Here is a 27,827-nt window from a genome sequence, read left to right on the forward strand (position 1 = left end):
TGAGAATGCAAAACTAATAAGAGAGAGGGAGACATGAAGGTCAAATGTGAACTGCTGCTGTCAGGAAAGCAGACACAAAGAAATAAGGCAGAGAGGTAAGTTCAGGAAATTGAATAAGGAACTGTGTGGCCATCATGTGACCATATTGGTCTTCCGAAAGAAAAGGTAGATATTTGCCTCAACCACCCCCCCAACCCAGTGAGGGATGGCAGCAAGGCTGGACGGCGATAACAAAAAGTTCAGCTCTTCTGCTGTTTTCACCTCATGTTCAAATGCTTCTCAGAAACATATGACTTCACCTTCATTACCATATTGATGTTTATATATGTGTGTGTGTGTGTATCCTCTTCCAAATAGAGTTTGGGTTAATATTCATGCTAATATTCATCTGTGGTAAAGTAACAGATGATCAATATATTTTCAAAAATATAAAAAAATATGTCATAAAAATGACAGCATTGGTAATTTAATTTCACGTTTTGTCAAATACCTTTTTAAAATGCAGTTAATATACTAAGACTTCTCATACATAATTTATGTTATTGATTAAAACCTAAAAGTGGAATGAAAAACTCCCAATTTTTTTTTTTTTTTGCTAAGAGAATCCGTAAAATATAATCAGCCATGTTAATATTTCAAACAGCAAACTACTGGAAATTTATTTCTGCTCTTAAAGAAAAGTTTGAGACTAATAATTTCTATTATATATGAACTATAAATAAAGGAATGGGGTATAAGAGGTACAATACACTTTAGGAAATAATTACACCTCCAATGACACATGAAAAGAATAGCTCCTCTGTTAATCAGTAAGAAACCCCCTGTAGCTTGAAGGCTAAAAATGCAACAAAAATCCTCCTGTGCACATAGTTGGTGTGTATTCCTCTGGTTTTACAAATTTCCTACGATATTATACAACAGTAATATGTTTTCTCTTCATCTAAATTGTAAAGCAAGTATCAATTTTCAGTCATCAAAAGTCTCTGTTTAAGACAATTTGAGACGGCACCGAAACAACAGAATGACAAACATTTCCATAGTCTTTCCTGCTCCTAATATTTGTCATGGATAATTGTTTTTCTCCTAACCAGGTTTTCTTATGTTATACATTTATCCAGGATTAGGCATTTGAGCATTTAGGTTTTTCGCTTGTTTACATGTTGGTCTTTGTTCTCCTAGTGACCTACAATGTATTTCTAAAAGGATTTTCAAAGAAATGAGAATCGTCATGTAGTAATAAGTCCTGTTGCTCAGCTCTCCTGAAAAGCTCCCTGTCTCTACCTCTGCCTCCCTTCCCAGGGGCCAGCCTGGGTTTGTGTCCTTACCACTTCTCCAGTGATGGCAACAGCCTCCTAAAGCCGGGTCCCTTGGGCCCTCCCTTGACCTTCCTTCCATCCTACACTCTACTGCCAATGGCATTCTCCTAAAGCAAAAATCTCCTGCTTAGACCTTTAATTGGCTTTAATTAGCTTCTCGCTGCCTTCGTGATGAAATCCAAATTCCTCACTATGTTCTGCAAGCCCCCTCATGACAAGGCCCAGGCCTGCCCTTCCAAATGGCATCACTTGTTCCTCTTTCACCCTATGCTTGAGCTGTAGTGGCACCAGACCACTTCACACATGGAAGCTTTCGTGTCATCTCATAAAACCTGGAGAATCTTTAATCCTTCCTCTAAAATGCTTCTCAGGCCTTCATGTCCATATGACGCTCCTGAGGATCTTGTTAAAGTGGAGATTCTGGGAGGCCTGGGTGGCTCAGCGGTTGAGCACCTCCCTTCAGCCCGGGGCATGATCCTGAAGACCTAGGATCAAGTCCCACATCGGGCTCCCTGCATGGAGCCTGCTTCTCCCTCTGCCTGTGTCTCTGCCTCTCTCTCTCTCTCTCTGTCTCTCATGAAAAAATAAAATCTTTAAAAAGAACAAAAATAACAAAATTAAAAATAAAGTGGAGATTCTGCTTCCATGGGTCTAGGATGGGGCCTGAAGTCCTGTTTTGCACCTCTAACAAGCTCCCAGGTGGTGCTGAAGCTGCTCAAAATGCATGTTGACAAGACTCAAAAAAATGACTTATGTCAAGCCCTCCCTCCGTGCAAAACCCCTCTCCAACAAAACTGATCCACACAAACCTTCCTCTTTCCTAATTTTATAACCCGTGTACAGGATGTGCAGACTGCCTTCTACATCTCACACTCTACAGCAATTGGTCACACGTGTTCCCTTCTAACCTCTCCTGTGAATCATCTAAGGGCTGGGATAGTGACTACTACTCCTTGTAGTCCCAGTGTTAACATCGGAGCAAAATGTATAGGCATTTTATAGAAGTATTTTAACGGGGAACTAGCAAAGACTTTTAAAGCATGGCCATCCAACGAGGTATTGTTAAAGATGTCTCTGCTGGATTGGAAGTTTAAACTAAATTTTTAGCTCTCAAATTCATGCATTTTTAAAATGTTATTACAATTGTCTCCAGTGAGATCAGGGATGGGATGGAGAAGGAGGGGGGGTGGGTGCTAGGACTATTCTATTCTTTTAGCCAGCATGTAAGTCTAGAAGCTGACTGAGACTTTGAAGAGCCCAGGCCTGTTAGACATTACAAAAAATTGATGACCTTTGTGGCCTTGTCAGTGACATCTCCCGACCCCCTGATTCCCCCACTCCCCTACCTCTGCTGCATAGCACAGCCCTGACTTTTTCCAAACACTTGGCCTTGCACAAAAGAATGCCAAGGCATGATGAATAATCTCCAGCCAAGTTTCCAGGCAAGAAATGGCACATCAAAGACATTTGCAAGTCTGAGTAGAGAGAATTAGTAGAAACAAACAACAAGTGCCCAACGTTTCTTCCATCACAGCACAAACAGGACAGGATGGGCCAGCAGTAACCACCCCAACCAGAGTAAACCAATAGCCATGAAGATGACAACTGCAGCACAGTGGTTCTCAATGCTGAATGTACATTAGAATCACCTAGGAAGTGACAGTGATAAAATCTGACCACCTGGAGTGGCCCCACCCTACATGAACTATTTCAGCATCTCTGGGGGGGAGCAAGCCAATAGTTTTTAGAACTCTCCAGTGATTATAATGTGAAGCCAGAGTTGACAACTATTAATAGGAGTTCACCTCATTGGATGCTTGAAGTTCCCCCTACAGGTGCCTCAAAACTAAACATCTAATCTCAGTTTAGGTACGCAACAACTGGTCTCCAAGTCTTATCCATTATAGGTCACATAAAACCAACCCAGGATGTTTTGCCTTTTTCCTCATGCGACATGCACTCATGATTCTATCACAGAGAATTTCTTCGTTTGGACCCATATCCCTCATCACACAGTTTCTATTAAGAAATTGGTACATTGAGAGAGAATGTGACCCACAGAAAGAAGTTGAATTCATTTAGAAAAGAAAATTCCAAATCCACTTGGTACCCTTTCTTAATAGTAAGTTTTAATAATTTACCTTGCCTTCCTTCTCCTTCCCCCTGTAACCTCTCCTGCAAGTTTATCGGTCAGAGTGGTGAGCTCACGGCATCGGGCAGGAGGTCAGGTAGGGTCACATTCACCGGATCTGAAAGTACAAGCAGAAGTTTCAGGATAATGGGATTCTATTGCACTTATGAGCACAGATTCCTCTGGTATCAGCTATCATACTGCCAGATGTAGAAGGGCACTGTACTAGATACATGGCAGGAATTTTATATATTTTAGCTGAATCTAAATCAGAGCTCCTCAGTTTTTCTAATGAAATATTTCAGACCTTATAATAAGTATAATATAATGAATATTCATAAGTATTATGAATACGCAAAAGAATCAAAACACAATATATATAATCAAAATCTTGCGTGCCCTTCCCTATATCATGTTATGGGATTCCCAAGCCTATTTTCATGTTTTGTGTTCATCATTGCTATGTTTGTTTTTAGTGCACACAGTTTTGGTTTCATTTTCAGTTATGTAAATGGTATTACACTCTATGTATTTCGTGTGTTTACAAACTTTATATAAATAATATATTATGTATCTTTATGCAGCTAATCTCTCCATATCATATTCTTGAGATGTGTGCATGTTGATTAACGTAAACTTATTTTTTAATTGCTGTACAACATTCCATGGTAGGAATATATCCCAATTGATGCTTACAGCTTTCTGCTGATGGATATTTGGGCTGTTTCCAATTTCTAGCTGTCATAAACAATGCAACAAGGAGCATTCCCACACGTATCTCCTTATGCAAATGTGGGAGAGTACCTCCAGGATATCGTGAGGTTGCTGGGATATAGGGAAGGCACATCTTCAGCTTTTCTGGACATTCCCTGATAAATACCCCAGGAGAATATGAACATTCCTTCTGCTTACATCCTTGTCAACACTGATGTTGACTTTTAAAGGTTTAGCCAGTTTTAACTGATGTATTTTTCCCTAAAAATCCTGCAGAGGGCAGCATATCCCGGTATTCCTTCTTAGGATGCATTCCAGTTTCTGGGCCCCTTTGTTTACTCCTTGGAATCCCTTGACCTACTCCTCAACCCGCTCTTAACTCAGTCAACTCCCAGGCAGTATCTCACAAGGACAGATAAATGCAACACTATTTGAAAGCTGCAAGCTCCCTCCCGCTTTTGACTCCACTTTGCTGGCCCATTTGTGTCTTCTGACAGGATGGGAGGGAAAGAGAGACAAGTCCCTCTTGATTTACAATACTTTTTCCAGGGGTTCCTGGGTGGTTCAGTTGGTTGAACCTGGCACCCCTGGTTTCAGCTCAGGTCATGATCTCAGGGTCCCAGGACGGGCTCAGGGTGTAGTCTGTTTCTCTCCTTTTGCCCTTCCCCCTGCTTGCAGGTGTGTCCTTTCTCTCTCTCTCTCTCTCTCTCTCTCTCTCTCTCTCTCATAAATAAATAAATAAATAAATAAATAAGTAAGTAAATAAATAAATAAATAAATCTTTACAAAATAAAATACTTTTCCCAGTTCAAAGTAGCATAGCATAGAGGATGTGAGTAGACAGCAAGGTCCTTCACCATTCTGAAGCCGTGGTGTGTCACCTAGTTAGGAGGCATTGCACACCGTAAGAAAGTGCTTGTGTAAATTGGAGAAATGCTGAGAAGTAGGGAAAGGTATTGCAAAGCAGCAAAGACTTTGTTTTTCTTCTGGAATAGAAGATATTTACTCCTTTGCTTTCTCACATTGTTCCTGGCTCCCTAAGGAAGAAAACAGGGTTCAGTTTCTCAACACCTCCTTGGATTTCTCTTTTTGTACTGAATTGAAATCCTGCCCCATCAGAGTTCCATGGCGGGAATGCAGCCTTCAAAGATGCATTCCTTTCAACAAAGAGGATGTGAAACTGAGCTTTGCTTGAGGATTTATTTATTTTTTTTTTTTAAAGATTTTATTTATTCATGAGAGACACAGAGAGAGAGAGAAAGAGGCAGAGACAAAGGCAGAGGGAGAAGCAGGCTCCATGCAGGAAGCCTGATGTGGGATTCGATCCCGGGACTGCAGGATCATGCCCTGGGCCGAAGGCAGGGGCTAAACCACTGAGCCACCCAGGGACCCCCTGCTTGAGGATTTAAAATGGCTGCTTTAGGAAGGAATTTACCGTTTGTATTTTCAAAGTGGCCCTACAACCACCACTCTGCTACAAGTACTTGTTCCTTCCTGCAGCTATGTTTTACGATTTCAATACTTCAAAATGAATGAATGAATAAGTGAATGAAAAAATGCTACTGCTGTTCTTGAGGCAGAAAGTAAACAAATAAATATGACTTGCTTTTGGATTGGTTACTTTTTTGAGTTGTTAAGTCTTCTCCCCTTCCAGATCATAGATGAAATTTTCTCCAAATGGAATCTGTCAAATACTCTTATTTTTATTTATTTATTTTTTAAGAAAGCTCTACGCCCAATGTGGGGCTTGAACTCACAACCCTGAGATCAAGAGTCTCCTGCTCTATTGACTGAGCCAGCCAGGCAAATGAAAATACGTTTCAGTGGAAATGCTGGGTTAAACCATGTTTCATAAAAGAAAATCAGGTTCCTGGGGTGCCTTGGGTGGCTCAATGGGTTAAAGCATCGGCTTCTTGATGTCAGGTCAGGTCAGGATCTCAGGGTCATGAGACTGAGCCCAGCTCAGGTTTAAGGTGTGGAGCCTGCTTAAGAGTCTCTCTCCTCCCTCTACCCTTCCCCCACCACCCACCACTGCCCTACTCACATGTGTGCACTTTCTCTCAAAAAAACAAAACAACAACAAAAACAAAAACAGGTTTCTCTAATGAAAAATGTCTTAGAGTCATTTATATGTTGATATATATTATAAATCTCTAAGGCAAGACTTTTAGAGGTTCTGGGTTTGTTTGTTTTTTGTTTTTTGTTTTTTTGTTTTTGAGGTTCTGTATTTCTAAGTGATTTGAGCATAGTTCTCTTTTTCATGGAACACCTGAAAGGATTAGAGTCCAAAAGATAATACACTATGGAAACTGCTAAGATAGGTATTCTAAGGTTGACTACACTCTAATCATTAAGCCCAAGGATTCACAGGACCCATTTATTTGCCATCCTAGACTGTAGGTCTTTCATGATGGAATGCCTGTCTCGACATGTTGGCCGGTCTACGCATTGCTCCTGTGCTGTTACTGTGGACGCATTTGAGGCCAGCCTAATTTTTGCTCCCTTCTCTGTGACTTTTTTTCTGCTTCAATGCCCCAGGAATGTCTGTCTTCTTGAATTTCAATTATTCAATCGGGAATATGTTTGTAGGTTGAGCCTTCTGTTACTAATATTTCCCAGAACCCGGTATACCCTTTCAGTCCATAGATGTGGTTATTCTTTGTCTTCAGTGAAATTTCTTTGTATATTTGTGAATGTTTCCGGTTTTGTGTATTGGATCCTCTTCTTCAGGGACATCAATTTTACTGATGTCAAGTGCTTTGGAAGTCAAATCAGTTATCTTGTAATTCTCCCCTTGTATTCACAAGCTTTTCTTCTAGCTCAATAATTTTATTTGCAGCCATCTATTTTTTCCCTTGCTATGCCACCTTATTATTTGCTCTATGATATTGTTTTTGTTCTCAGCTTCCTCAATTCTGAAACCTTCTTGTTGTTCTATCATCTCATCTTTGAGCTCATATTTTCCTGAGTTCATGTTCTCATTAACTTGATTCATAGTGCAAAGCACTTCTGAGGAATTTTGTTTTGTTTTTTGGATTATATTTTCTTTAAGAGTGGGGGTTTTATCATTCTTCGGCATGCTATGTTCCTCTCTTTTAAGGGTTGGTTGGTTTTGTTTGTTTTTATTTGGGAGTGTTGCCTTAGCATATTTGGATATTTGCCACTGCCTTCCCCCCACCTCATCTTGCTCATACCTGAATAGCTCTATCTAGACCTTCTCTCTGTTCTGATCTAGGGTAGAAAACTTCTCCCTGACTCCATTTTCATGGATTCTAACTTGTTTTCCCTCTGAGTTATGGTGTGAGAATACCACCTACTTTACTGTAGACTGATGGAGGTGGGGGAAGAAGGGAAGGGGAAAATTCTGTGGAAGCTATATAACATCTGTCTGACATGGAACTCCCAGGTACTGATCTCTCCTCTGGGATTTGTAGGTGTTGTGAACTAAGTTTTAACCCCTCCCTTTAATCAGGACTCATGTCTACCCTGAAAGGTTTTTTGTTGGGGGGAGAGAAGGGGGTTCCAATCAGTCAACCAATTTTTATTGAGTACCTGGTCTCTGCTAGGTACTATTCTAATCAAGGCACTGGAAATATAGCTGTGTGAACAAATGGAACAAAAAAGAAAATGGGCTTTCTCATGAATTTATATTCATTGTGGTATCTTTACTGGTCAACACATCAGATAGAAGCAGCCCACTTCTGCCTAATAGCCATGCCAACCATTCCTCGGTCAAAAGAGGGGTGGGTGGAATAAAGACAGTCAATCTGAACTGATTGATCTAGATTTGAGGGCAAGAGTGAAGTCTTAAGATTCATCGACTCAGCAGTAAAGTTTCGGAGGGGCAGGGAGAAATGTCAGGGTTAGGAGCTGCACCCTGTCATTCCAGAATCCTCTTTCCTTGGCCAGCATTTTGCATGTGTGTGTGTACATGCTCATGTTTTGTTTGAGTGCCCATAATATTAAGTTGCACTTCTTGCCTTATTTGGTGGCCGATTTCTCATTGGGGAGGAAGAAGCTAGTGCTTCTTGTTGTTGGCATTCACTTTTTCAGTTGTGAGAGAGAGAAGATTCTATGAATCTGTTTTCACTCTGTCACCTTCAGCTAAAGGCTTCAACTAGTTCTTTTAACTCTAATTGAACGTCATAACCTGTGGTCTGCAAATATAAGCTTGCCATGACATTGCTCCTTAGGAATTAATCAAGTATTTTAACACGCAAATAAAAAAGCATAAAGCTGAAGTGGTTTGCTTGGGTTATATGCCAGCTTCTCTTGGCTAAAAAACATTTCAAGGACGTAAGCTCCAGACTACTTCTAAGAAGTCAGTTAGTCATATCCCTGGACACTAAAAAATAGGTTCCCTCATATCTAAGAAAGAAATTTTTTCAGAAGAGTTCCTCAATTTCACAATATCTTATGCTCAGGACTGTTTCTGCACAGTCCCCTTAGAATCCACTCTCTCTCGAATATGTCAAACACATATTCAGATAGTGGCAGACGGAGACAACATGTGAGAATCAACACCAATCCCCAGACTTCTACCAAGACATAGACTTCTGGGTCAGCATTGGAAATGCCAAGCTCCTAGGTCTATCCTAACCTAAAGACTAAAAGAAATAACCAAACACTTGTGTCTTTTATTATGTACAGTAAAAGACCAAACATTGCCTACAAAAGCCTCCCAAATAGATTGTACTTAATTTAGATTATGATAAGGATATTTGATAAATACTCTACTTGTAAGGGAATTTTAATGGCACTAGATTGCATCTTCTTGTGTTACTACCATGCTTCTAATAAAATTTCCCCCACCCAGAACAGTAATCCTTAGCCAGTTGCCTTGAAAGCTGGTTACCGTGGAGATGATTATCAGTATTATGATGACCTATTTAGAGGAATTTCTGCAGTGTCAGAAAACAAAACACCATTGAGAATGCCTAACAAATGAATGATGCTCTTTCCCTGAAAATGCCTTTACAGACAAATGCCAGAGATGTAGTGTGTGTGTGCGTACGCACGGATGCATCTATGTATGTGTGTGCACGAATATGGTGTAGATTTGTTCATAATTAGCATTTGCAAAGACTTTTGTGAAACAATGGTTGTCCTCAAGCACTTCAACAGTAAAAATGGTAGTACGAATCACAGCAGGTATGAGCACACAGAACTTTTTCTTCTTCCTACAATCTGAAATGCATGGCCATAGTTGTATTGATTTCTCACCAATGTTAACAGAGAGCTTCCATTTGCACTGTTTTTTTCTTGCTCAGCCTCTGATTTTTGAGGATTGTCTATGGCTGCCGGAGTCTGGCTGACAGGTGGTTGGTGCAGATGGATTTTTACAAACCAACTGGCCATTAATAGTTCCTAAATAAACTGAGACTATTTGATAGCTATTTTTATTTCCTCAGAATTGTGCCACGAAGTCCACACCCTGATCTCTACTTGGTCTTTGTGATTATATGCAGATCTGGGTGTTTCTGTTTTTAAGTTTAAATGTTTTTCATTAATCATTGTGCTGTCCACTGATGCTTCGTCAGTTGTCTTTTTTCGGTTTGGGTTTTGATTTTGCTTTTTTAGAGAAATTTTAGGTACTACTTTCCTATGTATCTGTAAAAATTCCAATGATAAATATTAAACTCTTATTATGATTAAAGAATCAGTAAAAAAAAAATAGCCAAGTGTTACCCTAATTAGGACAAATAGACCTAATTTCCTCCTTTTAAACCCACAACATTATGTTTTATGTCATTTTCATGTTTGTCCTTAGGTTTTCAAGTGAAGTCTTTTTTTTTTTTTTAAGATTTTATTTATTTATTCATGAGAGAGACAGAGAGAGAGAGGCAGAGACACAGGCAGAGGGAGAGAGCCCCATGTGGGACTCAATCCTGGGACTCCGGGATCACGCCCTGAGCCAAAGGCAGACACTTAACTGCTTAGCCACCCAGGCGTCCCCTGTCAAGTGAACTCTTATCTACTCTCATCTCTCACTTATTGTAACTTCTTCCAAAGTAATAGCAAGGTGTCCATGTTTTCCACCATGTTCTCCTATCCTCCAGCAAAGTGCTGGACATATAATGAAAATTCAACAAACATGAGTCTTCATATAATTTGTCCTCCAGGAACTTTCAAACCTTCTTCAGCCACGCTAACTCAGTGTTCATCTGTTCATGTTCAATGGCCTTCCTGCAAAATTATGTAGGAATTTCTTTCTTTAAAACCGTATACAGTGAGTCTGTTTTCCACAGAGCATCTTGAGGAAAGGTCAGTTAACTCATTGAGCTCTATTTTCAATTTCAGTATCACAGACTTGTCTTTATGCCTGAAATCACATTTCTCTGAACTGAGGACAAATATCAAATTTATATGAGTTAACCTCACTAAATTCTTTACACTGGTCTGACTGCCATATTGAAAATGCCACTGTAAGAAAATTTTCTTCATTTGACAAAATGTTATGTTTATGTTGGATGATCTGTCATATTTATATTTATGCTGGATGATACATATTTCTCTTTCAACATTTTAGAGAGGGAAATACACTAATATTTTAATTGATTTCCAGCTCAATCTCAGCTTCAAAGAATCCAGGACAACACATCCAAATTTATCTTGCAAAACGTTCACTTCTTTCCATCTAACAGAAGCGTCCAGAAAAGGTTCTACCTAAAAGCATTAATATTGCTTACTGCCTTATGGCCTTTGACTCATGTATACCATTTCCCAAAAAAGGCACTGAAAACACAGAGCGCTTCTTATCCATTTAATTCAGAGCCCATAAATGGTAGCTTCTCTTACAACAACGCCTGCCCTCTTATTCATTTATTCAATAAGATATTTAACTGTCCCTTTAAAATTGCCTTCATTTTAAGTAACAAAAGTTGTGAGTTGTTTGAAGTATATTCACATCCAGCACTGCTTGGAAGAATTAACCCTTTTGAAATAAGACTTAGAATCTTAATCATTCAGAATATTTCCAAAAAGATTCAAAATCAGACTCCTGACTCTGCATAACAATTCCACTAAATTAATTCACTCTGCATTCTCTTAGATGGATTTTTCAAGGCAAATCATGAGCTTGCTTTAGAATATTCCTGTGTCTAATCTTCACTCCTTGAGATGACAGTGCTTAGAATTTAGTACTAGCAACCCTTCCCACCCTGAAGCTAAACTGGGAAGGATGAGAACAGAATGTTCTAACCTCATCCATACCACAGGCGGTTATTCAAGGAAAAAAACATATTTCATAGCCATTTGCTAGATAAACTTGCTTTACAAAGAGGGCACAATCTTCTGAAGACTGATATGGAATAGCTTTTCTCCAAAAAGTTTCCATGGCTTTACTTCTTCTGCTCTAAGAAAACTCATATTCTTAACTGCTAGCGATCCAATGCGAGTCATTTTATTAACTGACTACGATTATTCCAGCTGGTAATTTTTGTCAAGGTCTAAGAGCAGTACCTCTTAAGAGTGTTTCTGATGAAAAACTCAGAGAAAGGGTTTGGGGTAAATTAGCTATTTTCACTGAGTCCCATTTACCATCCTTTTAGTGGATTACAGAGATCCTTTATGAGGATAATAAAAGAAGCTGTTTTAAAATGGAGAGTCAAAGTGTGCTCCAGGAGGAAGTGATATTAGAGCTGAGCTTCATTAAAGAGGTGTAGAGTAGGGCATGAAGAGGAGGAGGCCTTCCAAGCATGAAGGCCCAAGAGGAGAGGGAATACAGTGTTATTCAATGAGCTTTCAGGGCAGGGCAGCTGGAGCAGAGGCAGCATGGGATGGTATCCTGAGAGATGAAACTGGAGAGGTAAATATGAGACACATCATTCAGGGTCTAGTAGTCTGGTTAAGAAACACAAACATTTAAATTACGATACAGTTACTGGATTGAAAATATAAGGAATTATATCATGTTTTCATCATCCTCCCTTATAAAATGTATATAGTCTAACACTGATAAAGTTTATGAATATTGAATTAAGATGAATGTTCAAAGTCATAGGATTTCTATGACATCTAATATTAATTGTGAACCAATTAGTCTCAGGTTCTTCAGCTGTAAAATGGAGGTAATATACCTACCTCTCAGGACAACCATGAAAAATAAATGAGATAAACTAAAGACAGTAAACAGTACGGTGCCTGCTAAGAGCTGTTTAAAAATTGGACAAACTATGCAGTACAGAACAAACAACAACAACAAAAAGCCAAAACAGAATCATAAATAAAGAGAACAAACTGATGGTAGCCAGAGCAGAGGGGTTTGGGGGCTGGGTGAAATAGGTGAAGGGGATTAAGAGATACAAGCTTTGGGGCACCTGGCTGTCTCAGTTAGTTGAGCATGTGACTCTTGATCTCAGGGTCATTAGTTCAAGTCCCACATTGGGTGTAGAGATTACTCTAAAAAAGAAAAAAGGAAGACGCTTCCAGTTAGAAAATTAGTAAGTCATGGGGATGAAAAGTACAGCACAGGTAATATAGTCAATAATATTGTAATAATGTTGAATGGTAACAAATGATAACTACACTATGATGATTACATAATACATAGAATTATCAAATCTTCATACTGTACACCTGAAATTAATATAACATTGTGTACCAACTCTACTTTAAAAAAGAATGTGCAGTAGAGCCCTTCACTGTGGAGAAGGGATCCTGCCCTAGAGCCCAGAGTTTAGAGGGCCCCACTCTGGTCCTCCCCTAGCCATACTTGCAAGGGACAAGGAGTCCAAACCAAAAGAGCCACAGAACTTATTCATCCAGAGGCTGCACCTAACTCTCCATTCTAGACCAGGCCCTGGTTCCCTGAGACCCAAAGTACCCTGTCGAAATGATCCCAGGTTGATTCATGTCCGAAGACAGTTTCCCCAAGTCTGAGCACCTGAAGGTTGGTACATACCCCACAGCTGAAGGGTGGCTAAGGAGCAGGTTTGGGGGAACTGGTACACAAAGCTTGGACGTGCAGGCCAGGGCATCCCCACATACATATGTGCACGCTGGAGGTACAAAAGAGAGGAACAGGGCAGGCCCAGGAGCACTCTCCCACGTTGCCAGCTTCTGGGGCAGAGCCTCAAGGAGTCTGAAAAGTCTCCATGAAAGCTGGGTTTCCCGGTCATTACGTATGTGTATTTGTTAAAATATGAGAATAGAAAATGCCTGTCTTTAGGTTTGTATTTTAATCTATAGCTCTTAACAATTTAGACATAGAGCATATGGACTTGCATTTGTAATCTTACCCTGGGCCCCACAAAATGTTACAGGCAGGACTAATCCTCTAATTTATAAAAATCCTGTATATCTCAAAAATTCCATTTCATTTGAACCAGCTTAAAATGTAGGGATTGCCTATTCATGAGAATCACATTAGGTTAACCATGAAATTCCATTATGCACAGAAAGACTGGAAAAGGCCCAAGGAAAAAAACAAGTTCAATCCATCTAGTGACCTCTTTCTTTCTCTACATAGCATTAACACTATGCAAATATCACTGTATTTATGTTTTATGAAATTGCACATCTATGTGTGGAGGTGAAGGGAGAAGAAGGCATGGGGGCTGATGATTTTTAGTATTAAAAAAGGTCAGTTTTCTCTTTCTGACATTTGTTTGGACTCCTTAAAGGTGGAGCCTTGAATTCAAACTTAACATTTCTAAGTGAGTGAAGGGTATTTGTCTGGTGTGAAGTCCTCTTTTGGTCACCGCTGTGCAAATAATTTAGCAAGAAAACATCCACTGTCTTGTTATCTTCCCTACCACAGAAATACGTGGGTTGGTTTAAACCTAACACAGAAATGTATGTCTTCTCTTCCCAACCCAACTGTAAGCTCTTTGAAGAACAAACTGGCTTCTATAGTTTTCTGTATCCCCTCACTCTCTTCCCTAAGAATTGCTCAATAGATATGTATACTTTGCTGATTCATTCAGGCATTTAGCAAATATTTACCGGATCCCGATCATGCATCCGGCTCTGGGTCAAGAATGGGGATACAGGATGGAACGGGATGCTGGCTGAAAGATAAACACCTGGCATATGATAGGCACTCTGTGAGTAGGTGAGTGAGTGAGTGAGTGAGTGAGTGAGTGAGTGAGTGAATGAATTCTGTACCCCAGAGCTAAGAAATAATACCAAGAAAAATGGAATAACCACTTAAGTTATCTTATGCCAAAGGTCATGAAGGTGAAAGATGGCAGCCTAGGGAATATCTGTGATTCAGGAAAATGTAAAATTGGGAAAAACAAGGCCAGCTCTCATCTTTGTACATCTGGGCCATCTCTGTGGCCACGTTGTGTGTGCCTCTGAAATCCTGCAAAGACTTAAAGCATTTCATAGCAACCAAATCTTTTATATAAAGAATTTGGCCGACTCTAACACCCCAACTGTCACTCTTCCCAGATTTAGGGAGGAAGTATCTTAGGTGAATGTCAGTGCCAAAGAAATCAGTGTGCAAAATAACATTATTGTGAGTTTTTACTGAGATGTGAAATACTGATATGTGGTGATTGACTTTAATCACAAATTTGCTTCATAAAAAGCAGTAAAATCACCACAGAATTATATTACTTCATGTTATTTTCCTATACACAGTATAATATTAAAGCCATAGCTTATTTTTATTTTCTCTTTACAATATTATAAGAAAACCAGATTACCAAGGTAGAAGTGGATCTCTCCCGCAAAACAGAACACCAGCTGATCTCAAACAGATTCACAGCTTTAGGAAAGAGACCCATATTTGACCATCAATAAACCAAAATGAAATATCTCTCTTGAAGGATAAGGGAAATCAACATTCAAATAAAGAAATTTAATAACAAACCAACCAGGGTGCTCAAAGTTTTTTTTTGTTTTGTTTTTTGAAAGGACATGCATTATTTATACTATAAAATCTCAAACCAAAGGTGGGAAGTATGAGTTTTCAACATTATTATGATTCTTAAATCATTACCTCTTTTTCTAAAGGCGAAATGAAAGCTGCATCATCAATCCTCTCCTAGAGCCACAGGCTCAACAGTGTCACTTAAATGCAGGAAGGACAGCAAGGGGAAAGAAACCCTCCTGAAAACATGAACGTATTTTCTTTTTCAAGCAGAGAAAGAAGCACTGAGACATTTCCAGCTAAGACACGTAGGAGCCATTCCCTCACTCCCTGGGTAATACACGCAGACACTTGAAAAGTTCTAGAAACAGTTCAAAATGGAGACATGGAGAGAGTCTCCTCCACTCCATCTGGAAACATTTCCAAGTCACTCCCTCAATTACTGTAAGGCAGTCTCCGTCCATGAACTTTCTAATGCTGAGACTGCAAAATGTTTAGAAGATACATAGACATTTTAAAGCAAGTTTGTGCAAGAGATAGGGAGTTAATGAGAGTAAAATTGATTCTGGCTAAGCCAACCTGAGAACTGAGTGAGTCTGAGGTCACCCCACTGCAGAGCACTAACTCTATTTAGTCATACTATGTGTAAGAGCATCCTTATTCTCACACTGCTTTCATTTTCACCCAGTGCTGAGGTGCTGGGAACCTCTTTGTGGAGAAGGAGTAGCATCCATCCGTCATATTCTGTGTGCTTACAGGTCCTAGCAATGTTACCGAGTAACACTGCTACCAACACTGTCTCATCCAGTACAAATGTCTAATGCTACTTTAAAATTTAAAAAGAAGAAGAAATATCTATCACTAGTGACCTTTCATCTGGCATAAATAAGAGGCAAACCCCAAATCTCCAAAAAAGACAAAAAAGAGTCATGTCAAATTTACTGTTTGCAATTTTGTTTGCTTTACTGAAATCCTTTGACTGTTTTTGTTATTCAGTTCATACAAACAGTTTAGACTTGGTCATTCCACCAAACTCTTTGTAGTCATCCAGAAAGAATCAAACATAATTACTACTGCTCCTGCTCTCAAGTTTGCCCTTTCTGAAATATTTTCCAAAGTATAGGGAAAAGAAGGGTGAATTATATAGATGAAGAATTTCACCTTAAAAGCCAAAGAGAAAAGACTTGTATTTTGCCAACTTGATAAACACTTTCTACGAAGTGCGGCACTCAAACCCTAACTCTGCCCTCATACATGCCCAGAAACTTGTCACATCAGTGAAAACTGTCTTTGATGTATCCTCATTCCCCAGTTTTGGGACATACATGCCTACATTTTTTTAAAAAGATTTTCTTTATTTATTTGCAAGAGAGAGAGAGGGCTCGTAAGCAGGGCAGAGGGAGAAAGAAAAGCAGACTTCCTGCTGAGCGGGGAGCCCAATACGGGGCTCCATCCCAGGATCCAGGGATCACAACCTGAGCCAAAGGCAGACGCTTAAGCAACTGAGCCACCCAGGTGCCCCCACGCCTGTACTTTTAATCAAGAGGCCGACAGTCACGTACAATCCATTTGGCAACGTTAGAAATGACTGTTGGAATTCAGTGGCTTCCTCCACCGACCAAAAATGTTTTCCATTTAATTCACAATAATAGCATTTTGCATTTACGTTTTTGTCTCCTCAAAGCACTCTGCCACCATTAATGGACTACATCAGCCTTTGCTATTTTACGGTCTGTCTCATTAAAATGAAGTTGATTTCCTCTTTGGCAGTCACTTATCTAATGTTGTTTTCTTCTAGCAAACACTGCACTTAACTAATGTAAATTCATTTTTAAGTTGTGTGCTTACACAGAAAATACTCCCAGAATATATTTTTAATGCTACATTTTTATATAACATTACAGGGAGCATTTTAAACTATAAGACACATAAACTCCTCAGTGCAGTCTTCTCTAAGTACTTGCAAATTATTTATAAAAACCCCCTCAAGTAACTGCCACTGACGGAAATTGCTCTGTGAACCCTATTACTATTTAATTATTTGTATACTATTAAATGTTTGGCTGACTGATAAGATAGGCTTACTCAATAAGTGCACAAGAAAAAGCTGCAGTTAGCAAGGAAACTCTGACTCCTGATTCTGCATGGTTTAACTCTGCTGTCTCTGCCATTGCTGGACCACTTGTACAAGTGCCCAATGGCTCATTTCTAGGAATTTGATCTCAAGTGGGAAGGAAATGTCTCTCTGCAAAGAAGTACACGCATACTTCCAAGTTTAGACAGAGATGGAATCCCAGAGAAGAGAAGCGAGGTTGAAAAACTCTACAAATGTTGGAGGGTTGCCTCCCAACTTCTTCTTCCCACTCTTTTGTTGAAAGCCTTCTAATTCCTGTTTGAAGAACCACCATATTCTTCTATTCTTAGCATTGTGCTTAGAATAGAGTTGAGCCTATCGCCAACTCCAAAGATAGGACTCCTGACTCCTCTGATTAGTTTGGGGATGGAGGGATGGATGCATGACCGAGGACTAGGCCAACATAGCTCATCACATTCTCTTCACCACAGGGACTAATCGAGTAGACATTTCATCCTAGTTAGTCCAATCAGACTGAGGTTAGACTTTTCCTGGGAATTCTGATGTAGACTCTCTTTTCCCTTGAATGGTAGTGTGTGACGATATGAGACTTGTAGCTAGTACAGTCATTTACATCCTTACAAATAGAGTCCAGGATGTCTGGGAGAGGCCACCATGTGGAATATGAGGATAACTCCACAGAAAACAGAGTAGTGATACAGACAACCTGGGACCAAGCTGGTATTGATGAATCTGTGCTAGATAGGGAACAGGCTGAAGTGCAGTAACAAAAAGACTCCAAAATACAGTGGCACAAAAAGAATTTTTGTTTGAAATTCTTCATCTCCCACATGTGCATATGTAGGTGAGTGGACAACATTGGTAGGTGGTTTTGGGCTGCAGCTCATTTAGGAACCCAGGACCTCCCTATCTTGTGCGGTCCCTTAGAGGATTGTTTTCATGTTGCAAGGTACAGGTTGATTCACTGCTATCATATCCATTTTTCAATTGTAAGAAAAAGAAAGAATGGAGGGTGTGAAGCTTATATTAAGGCACTGTTTATTAACTTTAGCTCTACTGACATTTTGGCTTGATAATTCTTTACTGGTGAGGGCTATCCTATGCATTGTAGGATGTTTAATAAAATCCCTGGTCACTACCCACTCAATGCCCGTTATCACCTCCCCTCCAAATTATGACAATCGAAAATGTCTTCAGATAAATGTTTGAGGGACAAAACAGACTACCGTTTTAAAGATATGCTGTGGCATTCCCACTCACCACTTCCATTTACTTCCAATAGACAGAAGTTAGTCAGTTGCCCACACTGAGTTGCAACAGAGTCTGGGAGAAGTATTTCCAGCTGGACCAAATGGTGCCCAGGTTAAAAAAAAAAAAAAAAAAAAAAAAAAAAAAAAAAAAACTTCAGGAGTTGTATTGCTTAAAAGTAGGGGGAAATGGATTTCAGAGGACAATTCACAATCCTTGCCACCCAGCCCTACTTCTGGACTTTTCCATCACATAAGTCAGTAAGTTACCGCTACAATTTACACATTTTGAAATGGGTTTTAAGTTACTTGAAATTCAGCACCCTAACTGATGCTAGTATTACTTTCTGCATCTAACATTGGAAGTTGAAATTTACTGAATATTATCCAAAGAAGAAAAGATAAAAGGAATAATGCCCATAGTTACTCAGAAGCTGCGTACTGGCTCAGAAGGATTGAACAAAACAGCTGAAATGAGGTTATTTCTTATCTAGAGAAGTCTTTGGCTAAAATGTAAAGGCCATGGTCACAGGGGCCCACAGTCACTGTGGTAGTTAGGAAAGAAGACAGTATAATTATACAAAATTGTCCAAATGAAAACTGCAGGCATCTTGCATTATCCAGCTTTGAACTGCTGCTCTCTCATTCTCATTGTAAATACAAAAAGCCTTCAGTGGCTCTTTGATATCTCACACAAAAGGATCATTGCTCACAGGCAGCTGTTTTGCAATTATATTTCCATGAAGTTGGCATAATTTGACATTAGAACTGCCTAAGGGAAGAAGGGGGTGACAATGTGCCAGGGTGTTAAAGTGGAGTATGGAATAGTAATGGAAGAAATTCCCGTGTTACACGTCTCCCCAAAGTTCATCTTGAAGCCAATGGCTCCGAATTCAAGACACATTTCCCATAGGAATATTATTTTTGTGTCATTCTCTTACCACAAAAATTCTCCAATACCAGAAAAGAAAGAGATATGTACTTTGCAAAACTACAAAAGAAAATGCTGCAGGGCACAGAAAGGTCTGTCTGAAGGTTCTGACTGAGGAAATCTTCAGGGAAGAGGTGACTTTTAAACCAAGCTTAAGATGGGAAAAGAAAGAAAGGGCATTTCAGGCTAAAGGACAGCCAGTTCAAAGTCATGGCATTTAAAATTCTGTCTGAGGAATAGTAAGTATTGACCATGAGTAGAGCACAGAGTTTGTGGAAATACTAAGTTAGGATGGGGCTGTGAAGTTCATGATAGAGTTTGGCAAGGCACTAAAGACTTTTAACACGGTAGTGGTGTGATCAAATATAGTTTAACAATTATACGAATGGTGTGGAATTGAGGATGAGATCACAAGAGAGATTGGATTTCTGATCTTGAGATGTGACAAGTTAGAAAGGGGGAACCAACCAGAGAGAAATATGAAGGTAAATTGGCAGGAACTCTTCACAGGGAGTAGAGAAGAAGGAATCAGAGACAGCCCCAAGTTTTCTTTTTGGTCGAGGAGGCTGGAATCTCAGCACAAGAAGCTTAAAGTGGAGGTAATGCGCTCAGTCTAAAAGATAAGAGAAGAGCTAGGTGGTTCTGACCTTATAGCACAGCATTTAGGCTGCACTTATAAAATTTTCTCATGGCAGAAGAGTTGAACAGAAAAACGAAGGGTGTAGATTTTACCTTTCTCCAACAACCTATAGATATTACCCCATCCCCAATGACAGGAACAAATCTCAAGGCTGAGGGCTTCCTTTTCCCTATTTCCTCACCTTAAGCAACATAAAGCAAGCAGATACTTCATACGCCCAAGTGTATCAACATTAGCTGGCCTCAGTATCCGGAAAGAAAACTCAATGAATCATAGTTTTGACTCACACTATCCGAGAGCCTTCGTAAAAAGTTTCCACTTAGAATTCCCAAGATTAAATTTTCAGCTCTGTGAAATTTCATCTACTGACTTCAGGAGGAGGAGAAAACTGTACAGGATGTTGAATTAGTTTCCCATCTCACAACTCAACTACCTCACCTGGGTGGTAAGGAAAGAAGCCTTCCCTGTCTCTTTCATCTCATACATGATTAAATTCTTCATTAATGAACCAGTTGCTTAAAGTAGGTATGCTTCTTTCCAGAAATAAATCTGGCGTGGGGGGGGGCAGCTTGGTTTACTTCTGCAGCAAGCAGTGCAATGGTGGGCACCAAGTTAGCAAAGCTGGGAAAGAGTCTGAAACCTAGATGCTGACCTACATGTCAGCCCTTTCACAAAACTATAATAATTAAGAATTAATAATAATAGGCATTGGTCACATATTTGAAGCATTTTCCACTTGATAACTCAATTTAATCTTCACAACTCTACAAATGAGGTCTCATCATTCTCAGCACTTTATGTTGACGGAAGTATGACACAAACAGATTAAATAACTTGTCCAAGACCACACAGCTAGCAGAGGAGTCAAGATTCAAGTTAGTCTGGCTCCAGAGTTTGTACCTGTAACACTAACACTCACAATTGAGTCTCTAACACATCACAAAAGAGCAGCAGGTTCTAAGACCCTGGTGTGAGTTCTTGGAGGGAAAAATCAGCCTTCAGGAGCCCCAGTCTCTTTACTGGGTTGGTTGTAAGGATTAAAGGAGATGATATGATTTTTAAATATATATATATATAATCTCAAAGCACTTTAGAAATATAAGGGAACATTATTACATTAAACTTTGTGATGGATCTTACTTTAAAAATTATTCAAAGCTAACATTTCATTCATTTTCATTAATTTTATCATGATTCTAAAACATCTGTACCTAGCTATTATCTTCTGATTGTATGCTCTAAGTTAACCTTTTTTTAATTGAAAAGACTTAAACTTTTTGAAGGTTTTTGCTTTGAAGAACAGAGTAATCATTCTTAGAAGTTTGGGGGAAAAAATATGCCTTTTTTCCCAAAAGATCACTTCCTAGACCTATTTAAATTTGAGTCTCATCCTCAAGCCTTCCTAGATAAACAAGAGAATCCTCTCTTCAACTTTGGTTGTTGTATTAGTTTTCTACTGATGCCATGATAAACTACAGCAAACTTCATTTTAAAAAACAACATATGGCTATTATCTCATAATTCTGTAAGTCATAGGTCTGACACCGGTCTCACTGGGTTAATACCACGGTGTCAGTAGGGTTGCATTCCTTTCTGGAGGCTCCAGGTGAGAATCCATTTCCTTGCCTTCTCTGTCTTCTAGAGGCCACCTGCATTCCATGGCTTGTGCCCCTCCTCTATCTGCAAAGCCAGCAATGTAGTGCACCTCTGACCTCCTTCTATTGTCTCTCTGACCACAGCCAGGAAAGGTTCTCTGTTTTTAAGGACTCATGTGATTACTCTGGGCCCTCTTGGATAATCCAGGATAATCTTCTCATCTCAAAATCCTTAACCTTAATCACATTTGTAAAGTCTCTTTTGCCATATAAGGTAAAAGTTCTCAGCCTCAGAGGATTAGGATGCGGACATCTTTTGAGGGAGGTACTATGCTGCCTATCATAATGGTGAACTTTGGGAGAAAAAAAAAAAAAAAGCCCCCAATTTCATATATTAAAAGGACCTGTCAACATATAAAAGTTTGAAAGTGATTTCATTATAGTGTCCTGAAAAACCTCTTAGTCATAACAGCTATTATGATAGAAAAAAGATAAAGTTCAGTTAGGCTGATTTCAGATGAAAAGAAAACCTGACAAGTAGTGAGTGAAGGATAGCAATGCCACATGAATAAGAAAATCAAATGACAGACCTCAAAATCATCCAAAATTAGACGATGAATCTACACTCATTGTACCTGCAGTTTATCATCAGGAATGAAGAACCTTCTTTCTGATGTCAGTGCATCCATTTTTAGAACTACAAGCTTACAACCACATACTATTAGAGACTATATAGACATCAGAAAACAAACTTTCCTTTCTATCAAAGTTAGAAAGTAAAAAGGCCCTACTCTTTTTTTTTTTCTAAGATAAATTAAAAAAGCAAAGTGTCCCAAGTCCTGCACATGTTTCAGTAGCACCAGAGATTATCTAAATGGTGTTGAAGGAAGGTTTTCAGTATTTAGGTGATGATGAGCTCCAGGAATGCTTGTTTTGGGGGGCAGAATGAAGTGATACAGCCATAGATATATGAAGTCCCTGAGGACAGCAGCCAAATTTTATAGCTGGCATATTTCTCCATGCCATTTACATTTTTACAAAACCTAATGGATATTTGGACGTCACACATGGTGTCCAGCAGTTGTACTCGGGAAAAGCAACAGCAGCATTAGCAAATCTCATTACAGCCTATTTTATCATTTCAGTAAAATTATGTCCTATTGTGTAATGACCAGAACTTCTAAGCTACCAAGAAACTGGAATGACAAGGATTTGCTTTTTGTTTTAGGGGAAACAGCCCCTAAAACAGAAGAAATTTAAAAATAAACAGTCCTACTTTGCAGGAAAGGTGATCCTTATTATAAAAAAATATGTGCATTCTTAAAGCACGGATGTGACTTATAGTTAAATGACTCATGGTTTCCATTTAAAAGGCCCAGCAATATTTAGGGAGAGAGGAGCAAGGTCTAGATTCCAGAAGAAGTTACTAATGAGCTAATCAAGAGATTAGGGCCATCTCCAAAGCGACCAGGATTCAGGAAAATACTTAGTGCAATGAAAGAGAGGACACAATCAAGCCAGGCTGAATGACAATGGAGAAGACTGGAGAAGATGGAGAAGCAATCTAGGACTTCAGATGGTTGAATCAAGAGAATCCTCAAATGTGTCCACCTTGAATACATATCAGGCTTAGACAGTCAAGACTTATCCAGGTACAAAAGGTAATAAAGAATATGATCTCTAACAACCTACAGAACATGAGAAAATAGTTTCAAATATATTAGATAAGAGCTAATATCCAAAATATTTAAGGAACTTGTACATCTTAATAGCAAAATAATAATTATCTGATTAAAAACAAACAGAGGATCTAAATAAACATTTTTTCAAGAGAAGACCTACAAATGGCCAACAGGTACCTGACAAGATGCTCAACTTTACTAATAATCATCAGGAAGCTGCAGGTCAAAACCATAATGAGCTATCACCTCACACCTCTTAGAATGGCTATTATCAAAAGACAAGAGTTAACAAGGGCTTGCTAGGATGTGGAGAAAAGGGAACCCTCCATGCACTGTTGGTGGGAATGTTAACTGGTACGGCCACTATGGAAAACAGAATGGAGTTTCCTTAAAAAAATTAAAAACAAAACTACCATATGATCCAACAATCGTATTTCTGGGCATACACCTAAGGGAAATGAAATCACGATCTCAAAGAGAGACCTGCATCCCTATATTCATGGTAGCATTATTCACAATAGCCAAGATGTGGACACAACCTAAGTGTCCACTGATGCATGAATGGATAAGGAAGATGTAGTATGAATACATAAATATACACAATAAATTTATATAAAAATAAAATGCTTGGGCAGCCTGGGTAGCTCAGTGGTTTAGTGCCACCTTCAGCCCAGGGTGTGATCCTGGAGACCCGGGAATCAAGTTCCACGTTGGGCTCCCTGCATGGAGCCTGCTTCTCCCTCTGCCTGTGTCTCTACCTCTCTGTCTCTCTGTTTCTCATGAATAAATAAATAAAATCTTTTAAAAATAAAAATTAATAAAATGCTCTAAATATTACTAATTCTAATTATTATTCGACGTAATATTCTAAAACAGAAATGTAATATACATAGATTTAGAATATTATCCAGCCATTAAAAAAAAAAAAAAAAAAAGAAGGAAGTCCTGCCATTTGCAGCAACATGGATGGACCTTGAGGGCATTATGCTAAGAGAAGTCAGAGAAAGACAAATTCTGCTTTATCTCATTCACATGTGGAATCTATTTTTTTTTTAATTCCACACTCATAGAAAAACAGAGAACAGGATGGTGGTGGTTGCCAAGCTAGAGGGTGAGGGAAATGAGGACATGTTGGCCCAAGGGTACACACGTGAAAGATGAGCATCTAGCATGTAGTATGGTAACTACGGTTGGCAATGCTGTATCGTTCAACTGGAAGTCCCTAAAGAGAGTGGAGCTTAAATGCTCTCCCCGCATACAAAAAAAATGCTATAATTATGTGACGGATGTGCTAACTAAATGTATCGTGGTGATCACAAGTATGTATATGAAATCATCACACTGCACACCTGAAGCTTACATGGTGTTACGGTGTTACATGTCAATTTTATGTCAACACAGTTGGGAGGGGAGGGCAAGACCTCTGGGTTACTGCCAGCCTTGATTATGATTAAGATGGAAATTCCACCTGCAAAAGAAGTTGCTTTGATACCCGTATCAGGATGAATCTGCAAAGACAAGAGCCCAACTCTGCCCATTTACGGCGATCCCACACCTGCTCCTCTCCCAGCCCTCGGTCCCTCCTGATCGGTATCATGCCATTATAGAATTGCTCTGAACCACTGTCAGCACTGGCAGATTCTGCTTATGAAAGTGACAGGTCAGCAGTGACCCCGTCCCCCTTGCTTCCTTCTCACTCCACAAATATGCAGAAGGACGTTCACCTTATGGCCCTCGTGGATACTGTTCCTTTTGGCTAAGACAAGGTGAAGGCACACCCCACCTTCAAATGACTGGTTCCTTCCTGTCATTTGGTTCTTAGCCAAGCCTGGCCCCCTCAAGGAGGACCTCGCTGAGCACCCTTCTCTTAAATGACCTTGTTCTCCCCAAGGCATTAATCACATCACATCAGGACTCGTATCTGGATCTGAAATTATCCTGTTGGGTTTTTCATTTGCTTCCTCCAATGGCAGGTGCACAGGAATTCTCTTGTCATTTACTGTTAAACGAATAAATATGTAGTCCTCACGCGTCCCTTGAGACAAGCTGTAACTTCGGCTGATAAAGTTCCAACACACGAACCTGGAAGGCATACACATTGCTTTATGGGTATTTAGTACCTGAGTATTCAGCCAGCGCCAAAAAGCAACTGGAGGCTGGACCATCTCTGTACACGAACACGGGGGTCTGGATGGAGGCACCAGGGAACTGGAAGCAAACAAGCTCTCTGAACCCAAAGTCAGTTCTGGCTGTGCAGAGCAACATGGATCACAGGTGGAAAAAACCACTTTCCCCGTTCATTTGCAATCACCTAGAGTGGCTTGTTTAACTGACCAACTACTTAGTTGCAGGAGCTGGTTCCTCGTCTCCAAGCTTGGTTTCTGCAGACACCCTTTCATCCGCAATCACCTTCAGTGGGTTGTTTAAGACCAACTACTTAGTGAGGGAGCCAGTTCCTCATCTCCAGGCTTGGTTTCTGCAGATGTCCTTATCTGCAATCACCTACAGTGGGTTGTTTAACTGACCAACTACTTAGTTGCAGGAGCTGGTTCCTCGTTTCCAGGCTTGGTTTCTGCAGATGTCCTTTCATCTGCAATCATCTACAGTGGGTTAACTGACCAACTACTTAGTCGCGGGTGCTGGCTCCTCGTCTCCAGGCTTGGTTTCTACAGACCTCCTTTCATCTGCACCCTCTGAGCCCCTTGGGTGGACGCAGCCCCGAGTCAGAAGCCCCAAACCTCCCATCCCGAGTGCGCGGGCTCGGGGCCACGTCAGGTGACCTCTCCTCACGCGGAGACCTCGACCAGCCAGACCACGAGGCCCTAAGTTCATGCCACTTATTCACCCAACAGAAATTGCAACGGCTCCAAGCACCGCTCAGTAACCAGGGGGCCCTGCAGACACAGTCTCTGTCCCTCGGTAATTAGGTTCTACGGCGGTTGGGACGAGAAAGATCAAAACCACCTGTGCGGCCCCACTGGCGGCTCCAGGGAAGGTCACCTTGTCTGGTCCCGGGGCAGCATCCTCCCCGGCGGCGGCCTCTCCGGCTCTCGCGTCGTTTGGGACTCTCGCGTGGTTTGGGACTCTAGCAGGGGGGTCTCGCCGGCGGTGAGATGACGGATGTGCACGTACGGGAGGAAGGACGTCAGGCAGGAGCGGGGCAGGAGAGCGAGGCACCTGCTGATGGGCGGGACGAGGGTGAGGGAGATGCGGGAGGGGGCGGGGCCCGAGGCGGAAGAGCGAGGACGACGGGGAGGCCCACGCGCAGCCGCAGGGGAGGACGCGGGTCACATGGACGCCCGGGAGCGGGAGGCGGATGGTGGGGACCAGGCCGCCATGACCGGAGTCTCCTAGATGGTCAAGGTCGGGGCGCAGGAAGAGACCACAGGCGCTCCGCCCGCACAGCCCGCACCTTGATGCGATGGCGGCACAGGGACGGAGAAGAGGGGCGCGGTTCCCGAGGCCTGCCGCGGTCCTGCAGGAAGGCGGCTGCGCCCGCTGGGCCTGCCGACGTGTGCGCGTGCGCACCAGTGACGTCAGCGCTTGAGACTCTCGGGTAGACCAGCAGCCCTCAGGCCGCCTGACCAGCCCTGACGCGGCCTGGGCCGTGACCACGTGTGTGACCATCTGGACGGGGCGGCCCGCCCGGCTGTTAGAGCCGCCTTGACCCAGGGCGTGACCCCGGGTCTCAGAATAGAGACCCGCGTAGGCCCCCTGCGTGGGGCCTCCTTCTCCCTCTGCCTGGGTCTCTCCCTCTCTCTGTCTCTATCTCTCTCTCTCTGTGTCTCTCATGAATAAATAAACAAAATCTTAAAAAAAAACAAAACCCTCAGAGGGGAAAACAACACTCGTACACACATACTCAACACTCTTACTCTGAGAATTACGGTAACATTTTTTTTTTCGTTTGCACTTAGCCGTCCTATCAACAGCTGGCTTGTACGAGATGGTTCAAGAGGCCAACCAAAGAAAAAAAGATCTTTTTTTCCTTTCTTTTTTTGTTTTTGTTTTGTTTTGTTTTTTTGGTCTGTGAAGTTGCTGTCGGCCTGTTTGGCCTGTTTGATGTACGTGTAAACAATGTTGCCGAAAATAAACCGGGATTTTGTTGTACTGAGAAAACTACAAACCAGAAAAGGTTGTCATCTAAACATAAGCGGTCCTTAATCAAGGTTATCTGTGGAGTTTCCCCAAGCTTTACACATACTGAAAGGGAGGAAAGACAGTTTGGAAGGCTTAGCACTGATTATTTTAGGGGAGTAAAATCCTGCATGATTTTTCTATTTTTTTTTTCCCTGCTTTTCGATTATCATCGTTTTCTGATGTCTTTTTTTTCCCCTGTATTAGTATGCATTACATATGAACCAGACGAATATTTAAGAAAACAGATTTTACTGTCAAACCTGGGTGTGGGTTCTTAGTAACCTGAAGGTATACCGTTCATTCCTCAGTAATGAGAACTCTGTGGGAATCATCTTACCCCTCCATTGATTTGCTTATTACTTTACCTTTACATAATGAGGCTTTGGGGAAATTGCTAAGAGGATCCCGCTCCTTTTCTCCTTAACTCTCTGTGCACTGACTTACTCTCTACCTCGGGATGATCAGGTCCTGGATCAATAGATCTCTCTGGCTCTTTCTGCCCACACCCCACCCCATC

At 40.8% G+C, this 27,827-nt stretch overlaps 1 protein-coding gene and 1 long non-coding RNA gene across 8 annotated transcripts in view; one reads left to right on the forward strand and one right to left on the reverse strand.

The window, feature by feature from the left end:
* SYT1 (synaptotagmin 1) overlaps window positions 1–27,827 on the forward strand; it is a 535,022-nt gene that overhangs the window by 498,792 nt on the left and 8,403 nt on the right. The window lies entirely within an intron of this gene.
* LOC102155931 overlaps window positions 1–27,827 on the reverse strand; it is a 304,818-nt gene that overhangs the window by 259,482 nt on the left and 17,509 nt on the right. For all 4 annotated transcript variants that reach the window (XR_005370395.1, XR_005370393.1, XR_005370392.1 and 1 more), the window contains exon 2: window positions 3,458–3,565. This is a non-coding gene — a long non-coding RNA (uncharacterized LOC102155931). The remainder of the gene's footprint in view (window positions 1–3,457; window positions 3,566–27,827) is intronic.

Source organism: Canis lupus, chromosome 15 (genome assembly GCF_011100685.1).
Source record: "Canis lupus familiaris isolate Mischka breed German Shepherd chromosome 15, alternate assembly UU_Cfam_GSD_1.0, whole genome shotgun sequence".
NCBI lineage: Eukaryota > Metazoa > Chordata > Mammalia > Carnivora > Canidae > Canis > Canis lupus.